At 49.9% G+C, this 10950-nt stretch overlaps 1 long non-coding RNA gene across 1 annotated transcript in view; it reads right to left on the bottom strand.

The window, feature by feature from the left end:
* Nucleotides 1-10950, bottom strand: part of LOC112551214 — a 60245-nt gene that overhangs the window by 30909 nt on the left and 18386 nt on the right. The window lies entirely within an intron of this gene.

Genomic DNA, 10950 nt, shown 5'->3' with positions numbered 1-10950 from the left:
TTTACTTGGGATGCCATCCTCAGCTCCATGGTAGCTTTGGCCCGTCTAACTGCCTCCCTACAAGCACGAGCAGAGGAGGTATATTTGTCTTTGGTGATCTCTCCCTGTTTCCACTTTTTGTGTGCTCCCCTTTTGGCCCTTAGACTGCCCTGGATTTCTGTGGTCAGCCAAGGAAGCCTCCTGGCCCCTTTCCCTCTTTTACCTCGCACGGGGATCGTCTTGCTTTGTGCCCAAAGGATCGTTTCTTTAAGGCACAGCCACCCTTCTTGGGCTCCCATCACTTCAAAACTCCTACTCTGCAGTGCGTCCTTGACTAATCGCCTGAGTTCATTGAGATCAGCTTTCCTAAAGTCTAGCACAAGGAGTCTTGTAGAAGGTACAATCCAGCAATGCAGGACACTGACCAAACCAAAGAGCTGGCAAATAGCTGAGGTGGGGGAAATGGAGCGACCTGGAAGGAAATATCCTTTCCTCCCCACTCCCCAGCATACACCCCCACTCCCCAGCGTGCCGCGGAGAGGCCAAACTGGCAGGTACGTGTTTTCCTAGCGCCTGCCTGAGTTTTATGGAGGAATGGAGCTTACCTGGCATCTGCAGGCTGGAATAATAAAGCCTTTTTACTGGTGCAATGAATGTGTTTCTGGGGAGGGGGGAGGCAGATTGAAAACCCACACACCAGACTCAAGTGATTTATGTGCGTCAAGTGATTTATGTGCGCCACAGGAATCCCGCGCCTGCTGCCTCCATGCTCCGGCGGCGCCTGTCCAGACACCGCGAGGACCGCAGCGCCGCGACCGTGCCCCTGGCCCTCCCGACTCGGCTTATATCTCCTGGCCTCCTCCACCTCCAGTTCCTCCCAGATCCCATCGCCCCGCTCCATTGGCATTCAGTGGCTGGCCTGGTGCAGCAAAGCAAAGGAGCTTTCACTCCTCCTTCTGGGAGGCCGCCTCGCAGGCACCGCCAGGATATCCAAAACCCATTTCTCTTTGCTCAGTCCTCCTCCTCCCGCCCGTTCGCACAGAGGTGTGAAGCCGTCAGAGGTGCATTCTCCCAAACCCCCTCCGCCATTTCGTCGTCCCCTTGGCCACGCATTCAGCCCGTTGCCTCGTTCCTCATGCATTATCTCAGCCCTTTCTGCCCCTTGGTCCTGCTTTTTTCTCAAACCTCCTTGGCTCACAAACTACCACCATCCCAGGCACATTCCCCACTTGAATCTCGTGCAGAAGAGGCAGCCCCAACATGCATCCTTTTCCTTTCTCCCTGCCATTTCATCTTCCAAAACCCATCCAGCTCACTGCAGTGGACCAACCAGTTCTCCAGTCCCTTCGTCCCACAATAATTGCAATGCCCCTTTGGGTTGCATGAAGTAGACACATGGCCATCCAAGATGCAGTTGATAACCCAGGCAAGGCCAAGCCTTCTGCAAGGAGAACACCCCAGCACAAATGCAGAGTCCCCTCAAGCGGGAAGCAGCCATCAAACTTGACCTATCCACTGTAACTCATCCCATTGGCAGGCAATGCTCACGGGCTATCCAAGTTTGCACGTAGGCAATAAGAGTCCTCCAGCTGCCGAGGTGCCCCTTCTCCCAGCTCAGATCAGGGGTGAGGGGGCTGGACAGCAGACAAGTCACCTGCCTGCTATCCCAGAGAAAGGCAGGAGAAAGGATCTTTGTGAGCAAAGAACTGGAAGGACTCAGTTAGGAGCTAGCTTTCCAAAGCTGTGGGGGATGCAAACAACTGCACACGTGCACCGGCATATGGATCAGGTAGATGCATGCCCAGACAGATGGACAAGAGACTCCCCAGCCACAGGTGTGCACACGTAGCCAATATGCACACGCACGTCAGGATTTGGGGCCTGCAAAGAGGATGCCACATCCATCCGCTCTCCCTTCACCAGGCAGCTCAGTGCAGTTTCATGAAGACAACAGCACAGGGTGTTTACTTTGGAGCAGCAGCCGGGTTCATAGTGTGTGTGTGTGTGTGTGTGTGCGCGTGTGTGTGTGTGCGAGAGAGAGAGAGAGAGATTTGTTTTTTATGGCTCCAACTTTCAAACTTTGCAAAAAGGAAAGAGAAGACAGTTTTGATGAAATTTAAGAAATCCAGTAAACCTAGCCGAGTTCTGGAGACATTTCCTATAGCGCTGGGGTCCCACTGGAGCAATTCAAATTTTGGAGGAAACCAACAAGCTACATTACTAGTGGAGTTTTTGTGACCCGTTTTTGCAGGATCTGACACTCGGCCAAATTCCCAGCTGCTATTTTGGTCCATCTATTCCCACCCCATGCTGTTTGCTGCTCATACACACTGGCACAGTGTGCGTGGGGAAGGGCTCCCTTGAACTTACCTTTCCATGCGTGTCTTGCCCCCTCTAGTGACTAAATCCCAGAGGGTAACACCCTACTACTGCTGTCCGCAACTGGAGTTATTTCTTCACAGCCAGAACCGTTATATCCAGTGCTTATGCATGTGTAGAGAGCAGCACATATGTGGCTTCAAGTTTCCAGGCAACTGTAGACACCAAAACTTTGGTGCCCAAATCCCCGATGCGTGCATGTGAATAGGGCAGCAACATGTGCACGTGGCTAGCCAGTGCTTTGGTGCAGAAGGGGTTGGATGTTTTGAGCTCACGCGAGGGAGGTTATTCACATAAATACGGTCTTATCCACATAGGAAAGTTACTGTGTTAACGTGGAGTGTCAACTTATGGGGCACGAGACACTCCACATAGTGTCTGCGAGGACAGGCCAGGCGACTCTGCTTACGGCATGCAGAGCATTCACATGTGAGGTGAGAGCAGAGTGGTGGGCCTAAGGGTATCCACTGACTCAATACTAACTGCTAATTATCCTCTAGTCTAAAGTGTCCATCATCCAAACAGAGAGAAACAATACCGTGCGACTTAGAGGGCCAATCACATGACAAATAGCTAGCAAAAATCTTTCCAAACTAAGACCACTGGCCAAATTTATGGTGATCAAATTGCCAATATTTGCTGGGATCAGCAACATCTGCAGAAAGTCAGGTTAGTATACACACACTAAATATATTTACCAAAAATTTACCAAAAAGAAAGGGAGTTGATGCAAACCACGAGGAAGAGGTCTGTCGAGCATCCATTACGTTGAGTATTAAAGGAGCAGCCCATGGGAGCCCACGTGGTCAGCCCTTACAAAGACAAAGACAGCTTGGAAAGGTCACTGGGGTGGAGATGCGAAGGGACCACTGGCAGCCGGCTTGGGCAGCCCCACAACCAGACTAAATAGACAGCCAGGGAGCAAAGGGAAAGCAGCCTTGTATTAGAAAAGCCAGCCTCAGTCAGTGCACACACGTTTCTCATCAAAAGGTGCAGATGCAGCAGTGCATGATGGAAGTGATGGAGCTGGGGGTCCCAAGCCAGGAAGGACCTGCGCTTTCGGATGCTTTACCTTGTCCGGTGGAGGTCTGAGTAAAGCACCTGAATAGACTCCAGCTTTCAAATCACTACTTCACAACCCATGTGCACAGCTCAGGGGCACACACGGGCTAGGACAAGAGGAGATGGGTGTGAAGAGACACTGATATCCTATTGCATCCTCATTAAGCAGTGAATCTGAAGCACAAAAATTTGCCGTGCTGGAATATTGCAAATGCCTCTCCTAGCTAATTAGCTGTAGCACGCCAGATGTTAAATGACCCATAGAGCGTGTTGCAGCAAGGCGCTGAGGGACGGGGCTTAATTCCAGGTAGCACTGGCTTTTTTTTTAGGACATAACAGTTGCCTTCCACCTAATTAAAGTTACCCCTGCGGTCTGCCTGGAATACAGGATCTCCTTCCCCCGCTGCCTTGACCTTGTGCGCTGCAGCTGCGTGCTTATGCCTAGCTGATCCGCTTGCCTTTCAGTAGCAAGTAAAAGCAATTCTCCTACGGAAGAGATACGGAAGCACGCTTCGGGCCAGATGAACAGCGGTAAGTATAATTCAGAAGACATTTTATGACATACCTTCCTGAAAGGAAGAGAGGGTGAAAGACAGAGAAGATACACTCCGAAAAGAAGCCAGATCAATTCACCCCAAAATAAAATTGCAGTTAAAATCCTTCACTGAAAAAGTTGGGGGGGCTCCACGTGACTGGTGCTTGTTTCCCTTTCCATTCAATCCCCAGTCTGCTTTGCAGCATCCTCTTCCCTCGTCTATTTGGAGAAAGCAATCAATTATTTATCGTGACGTAATCGAAGCTGAAGCCGCACACCAGACTGGAGTCGCCTGGTATTTACCTGAACGGGTGTGCTCCAAATCGGGCAGACCTCAGAGAAGCTGGACTGCAGTCAGGACCTCCAATTAAGATGCCAGGGGGTGGAGGCACGAAAGGAGAGAGACACGCTGATGAACTGAGAAACGGCAGCCAGGTCACGTTGGACTAAAACTGTGCAGAGAAGAACGTGGGACTCCTTTCTTGTGTTCGAAACGGCATTAAAAAAGAGCGGGTGCCGGGGGGGAAAACTAGGGGGAAAAGCACAGATTCCTGCAAAAGTAGCTCCGTGTTTGGGAGGAGCGGAGGAAGAGACCGAGAGATTCAGCTCTGAAGTTACTGGGGGCAACTCTACAGCTCTGCTCTGTCAAGTCTTGTATCCCGGGGCAAAATCCCCCACTTTGCCCATTTCCCCAAGACTGAGATTAAAACTTCACAACCCCACCGGAAAGGCCCTTCAAACAGCAACCCCATGAGAGGGAGCGTAGCAAGAAGCAATGTGCACAGCCAATTAGCAGCTCTAATTATTGGGGGCGACGAACCAGACAAATATTGTCAACCGATTGGTCAACTGACTGCATATTTTTCAACCGGTCAAGGATTGTAGCAATTTTACAAAAAAACCCTACATTTTTGGGTAGTTTTCTTGACAGAAATGTGCTTTTTTTTTTTTTTTTTAATGCATTTCTTCATGGAAAATTTGTGCTTTTTCTGTGTATTATTTGGACCTGTTGGCTTTTTTAATTAATATTTGACTGATCGATCGATCCAACTTTATTTGACCGGTCAAATACCCAACCCTACTAGTTATGGACCATTTGGACAGCATCTGAAAGAACAGACAGTGCCAGGCGGTGAGCAGACGTCTCATCGAAATGGCAAGGGTTGCAGCATTTACCTACAGACACCAAAATGCTCCTTGTTCTGGCACCGTTCGGGCACAGTTTAATACAGGAGAAACTTGGTGCCAACAGCCCCAGCCCAGACTCTGCTGCCTCGGCCGGCTCAGCAATGACCAAGTGCACGTGCTAATATCTGAACTTTTTTCCAACATCCCCCCCATAAAGCCACACTTGGGGCAGGGAACGCCTGCCCCTCTCCTCCTCCAGGTCCATCTCCAACCAAGAACCGGAGAGGAGACAAATCCAGCGCAGGCCCAGTCAGTAACATTTACTGCAGACATACTTAGCAGATCGTCCAAAACAAGACACTGGCCTGCAAACACACTACAGCTGTGTTTCTACTTTGAAAAACTGTCTTGTCCTGCAATAGCCTGGCCCACGGTATCGGGCCAAGCAGCAAAAGGTAGAGAAACCTAGAATAATAGGGTTGGAAGGGGCTTCAGGTCATCTAAGTCCAACCCTCTGCTCAAGGCAGGATCATCTCTGACTAAAACCATCCTAGTTAAGTGTCCATCCAACCTGCTCTTAGAAAAAGCCCAAGGGTGGCGATACCACAACCCCTCGAGGTTGCCTGTTCAGATGCAGGACCACTGTCAGGGTCTTCCCAACCTATGAGCATCGCAGGTGCCAAAGACAGATATGGGGACTCCTAAACCAGGTGGCAGGATCAAAGCAAGCTTCCCAGCTCTGCATGGGACAAGTGTGTCCAGCACTGGCCCAGAAGGGCCATCAGCAGGGCAGAAAGCCAAGCCTTCTGGTGCCACATGCTAGCAACCCTGAAGAGATGCACCAGTTGCATTTCCCAGAGACAGCCATTAGAAGGAAAGTGCACCATTAAATATCACAGCCCAGAGCCTCGTCTGGTGGTCCACGAGAGTCCAATTTCACTTCAGCTTTGTACCCACTGGGCATCTCATCCTTGGCATGCATGAGACCCAACTCTCTACTGGGACCTGCAGGCCCTCAGACCCTGCTGAGCGACTGGAGCGGCGGCTTGTCTTTTCGAGGAGCCAAATCTATGGGTCTGGATCATCGTCTGAGGGCAAGCTGCTTAAATTGGCTGTTGTCTAAGTGGAGATACCAAAGAGGCCAATTAGAATTTGGCCTTAAACTACTATTATTCTCCCCTACCTCGGGGGTCTTCAAGAGGAGGTTGGATAGATATCTGGCTAGGGCATTATGATCCCAGCACTCGTTCCTGCCCAGGGCAGGGGGTCGGACTTGATGATCTGTTCAGGTCTCTTCCAACCCTAGAAACTATTCTAACTTGTATCCCAAAAGCCCAAGAAGACCCTTCCACAAGGTCCCACCAGCCATCAATTCGCCTTCAAGCACAAGTCTCCCCAAAATATCTCACCGGGGGCAGAGAGGTAACAGCACGGCAACTGTATTTTAGCATGGTTTCGACGTGTAGATGATACAAGCAATCGTTATTCCTCACATCCTTTTTCAAAGCCGAAAGGAGCATGACCATCAAAGCCGCGCTGCTGAGAAACACGATCAAAGACCATCATCATCATCAGTGTGAGGGCTGATGAAAGCAGACCACCAGGACGAGAAGCATGCCGACATATAGCATTGCTATCTACTTTGACAAAAGTCATTGTGTTTGGCATTGCCAGACCAGCAAAAGCTTCTTGCTGATGACCCAGAGGCATATTGGAAGACCCTGACTACCAAAGAGGGTAAACTAAGCCTTGGCATTTCTTGCTGTATATGCCCAAATGCCCCCTTTCAAACCCTGGCTGTTGGTGAAAGTTGGCCCCTTCCCTCGTGTGCCACAAAAAGTCATCTTCACAAACAGATCATATCCCAACTGTGTCCTTAGAGACTTTCTGAGTATATGAAAAAAGGAGGCACTAAATTTTTTTCAGATGAGTGTATGGATAGAAGCTATTTGTCCCCCTCTATCCCTTTTTTTGATCTTGCATTTGATCTCTTTTTTTTTTTTTTGCTCTATGGTCAGGACAGAATTACTGCAGAATGCCCTTTGCGGGGGGAAGACGGTGCATTTCTCACCAATACCTCCATGTGCTACAACCAACCACTGAAGTCACAGGATAAGTCATACAAGCTGATCACAAGTTAATCAACCTACCCCTGACCTGGACTGGTTTAAAACCTGCCAGCCTTCAGACTGTGTCATGGATCTGCTACAAGTGTGTGCCACAAAGCAAAAAACCAGAGGACCCAACACTGCCCCCTCCGTCACGTGGAGCGGAGCGGCCTAGAGACATCGGCAGAATCGGCTCCCGTTCAGCACCCGCCAAGAGCTAGCTGAGCTCCTCCTGGGCGCCTAAATGCAGTGTTGCATGCTTACTCTTAGGCACCTGGATTTGAAAATGTTGGCCTCACTCTTCCCCATTTTCCAGAGAGGGAGAAATAACCTAGGGAGAGTTTGTGAGGTTGTTAGGTAAAAGGTTTGCAAGGCTTTCTGCAAGCGCTGAGTGCTATTGTTAAACTGGATCTTCCTCCAGCTGTTCAGACTGCCCGCTGGTAAGCAAACTGTTTGGGTCTGTTACAGCTTGGCAAATCTCTAGCCTTATGCTTGTGAGGTATTAAAAGGTCCCATTGTAAGCATGATATTCCTCCCTGCTGTTTGGGAGAGCACAGGGGAGAGGAGGAAAGACTCCAATTCTGGAACTGTTATCTGCAGATTTGGGCTGGCTATAGTACAGAGGCTTTTGAAGTGCACAGGATCGTAGAAAAGAAAGGTGGGAAAAGACCTCAGGAGGCCACATCTAGTCCAACCCCCTGCTCAAAGCAGAACCAACCCCAACCACATCGACCCCAGCCACGGTGCAACCACATCGGCTCCGCCACGGTGCAACCACATCGTCCCCAGTCACGGTGCAACCACATCGTCCCTGGCCATGGTGCAAATCACCCCAGAGTCCCCCACACAGTTATGGGGTTCATAAAGATCCTATAGGCTGAGGTTCTTCTCTGTTCATCACCCAGGTTTGGGAATATCCCCCGAGCCACACTCAGTTCTGCTTCTAGTGTCTCCTCTTCCCACAAGGGAGAGGTCCTCCAGCTATCCCATTCCCCACAGGTCTGAAGCTCACGAGCATCACTTCTGAATAATGATTTCACACCTGCACATATCTAATCCCACTGCCCCGGTCCTCGGGGGCACTGACTGGATTCCCTACTGCAGCCTCTTTCCTTTCAAGGATGCTCTTGCAAAGGAAAAGCCCTGCCGCGTGCTGTCTCTATTCCCTACATGACCCCAGCAGTGTTTGGGCTGCGACTGCAAAATTAGAGCATTCATTTCATTTCTGTTAAAGGAAGATGAGTTTTACTTCAAGAGTATCTGTAACCCTGGCGGTTAAAAGACATCTTGTACCCCACCTAACTCTCTCTAGACCAGAAAAAAAATATGCAGAATCATCCTTTAAAATTACTACCTTGTAATGCAGCAGTGTCGTATCTTTAACAGGAATCCTATACGCCAGAGGGGCGGCCGACACCAACCCAGGAATCCCATCCTGCCCATGGATGTAATTTCATTTAAGCACATCTCGCATTAGCGCAGTCTGCACGGAGATAAAGGGGGCTTTGTGCATCAGGGATCTCTCAACGCGCCGATGTATGGAATTTGATCAAATGGAACTTATAATCTTCACGTTGCTTTGAAATCCACCTCTCGCGCCCCAACCATCCCCACCACCAGCGTGAGCACAGATGTCAGCCATGGCATGAAAAGGGAGGGCAGCGAGACGGGGGAAGCGGAGCCTGCACGCAGCCCAGCCGCGGAGCTGGCGCACGCCTGACTCGATGACAGACGGTGGGGCCCAGAAAGAGAAAGCGCTCGCCGATTCTTTATTCTGCCTGACTTCAGCCCTCCCATCTGAAGACCTGAATGAAGCAGGGGTCTGATCGAGTTATCGGTGAGGGCGAGGGAGCTCGTGTGCATTTCCCCCTTACACAAGTGTATAACGATCTACATTTACGCACGGTTTAACTTTCAGTTTTGTCCACACACACGTTTCCCTCCCCGTAATATCAGCCAAACGGGTCATGATTTACATTTATACAAAATACACTTGCTTTCAAGATGCATGCACGTGCGCATGCACACATACCGCTGTTGGGTAAACTTCAGTGCTTGTGCTAGCGCAGGACCGCCGATGCTCAGGTCTCCCAACAGGCCTCCGTCTAAACCTTCAGCCCCCTTCCTTATTCCTGTCCTGTCCCCAACAATCAAATGCAGCTGAGCCAATGCACCTTCACCCAGATTTGCAAGAAGCCCCGAGTTGTATTTGGCTTGTTGACTTCACCCGAAGGACACACACACAGCAGTTGCATGGACCAGCAAACAGGCTCCATGGGTTGTGCCTGTAAACACGTCTTCAGACGTGGAAGAAGAAGAATATTGTACGAGCCTGTGTGAGCTCATACAGGTAGAAACAATCGGGACTCGTGCTAGAGGTGATTTCTTTTATTAAAACTAGATTTTTGCAAAAAAAAAAAAAAAAAAATTCTTTATGAAACACCATAAAGCAATTAAAGACTTTTTTTGCAAAAATCTAGCTGGTCTAATAAAAGAGATCACCTCTAGCATGAGTCCCGATTGCTTTTGCCTCTAGACCAATATAGCTACAGCCTGGACACCTTATACAGCGAGCACCTTTGTCTCAAGAGCAGCAAACGACACGAATTGGCAGGGCTGCAGGAGAAGTTCCCCTGGCAAGCAGCACTTTCCTATAGACAGGGCCCTGATCTAAAATTAAGGAGTCTACACACACACTGAGAAGCCGACTATTCTCCCTGGACTTCTGTTTGCAGGGTCAGCGTTTGGAGATCGATGGGTGACAACGAGCTCTTGGGGACGATCTACGGGTAAAAGCCGGTCCCGGAGTCAGTAGCACAGCCCAGACTGGTACTACCCCCCCGTTGCGTGCCCTGCATGCAGCACGGTTGCCATTTTCCACGTGAAAGCCAGCTTGAATGAAGAGAGCTCATCTCCCACCACGATGTCTCAACAAGGCCAAGACCGCTGGGAAAGCGCTCCGATGCTGCACTGCACCGTGTCGCAGGACCGCGGAAAGAGCCGTCAACGGAGGCATGTTCAAGTGGCTCTTTACAGGAGGCAGCCTGCAACGTTTCGCCTCCCAGCTGGGGGCAATGACTGCTGGGGACCCGTCTCCGCTCCCTGAGCAGGCAGCCACGTCCTGGGCCTTTCTGCACCACCTCTTCCGACTACTCTGGAGCACCGGCTTTGCTCCCCTGGGCTGTGTCATTCGCTGAGGCTATGGGGTTTCACAACGTGGCCATTTAGGTTTCCCGTGCCCCTGCCCATACACACCTCTCCCTCCCTAGCAATGCAACTGTGAGTTATCACACACACGCATGCACATACACATGCATGCACACAGGCTCACTCCAAGCCAAGACCACCAACTTCATAAGGAGGATCAAATACCTGGTAGCCTTGCTTCTCTTCCAGAAAGCCTCTCCTGTCACCACCACTCCTGACTGAACTCAACTCTCTGCTTGCTTTACAGGCTCTCAGAAGCTCTTACAATCAGAGCGGTAGCGAAGAGATCCAGAAGGATCCAGTGGGGGAAAAAAGAAAGAAAAGAAAAAGAAGAAAAGAAAGAAGAAAAAAAGAAAAGGAAGAAAAAGATAAAAAGAAAGAAAAAAAGAAAAGAAAGAGAAAAAAGAAAGAAAAAAAGAAAGAAAAGCAATTACAAACCCTACCAAGAGCAACAAAATTTGGCAACTGTGTGTTTGGAAAAATTAATAATTCTGCAACATTTCAAGAGAACGGAAGTGGTTCCTTAGCATGGAGGAGAGAAAAGCCAGAAAC

Source organism: Alligator sinensis, unplaced genomic scaffold (assembly GCF_000455745.1).
Source record: "Alligator sinensis unplaced genomic scaffold, ASM45574v1 scaffold282_1, whole genome shotgun sequence".
NCBI lineage: Eukaryota > Metazoa > Chordata > Crocodylia > Alligatoridae > Alligator > Alligator sinensis.
This window is presented reverse-complemented; position numbering and strand designations above follow the sequence as displayed.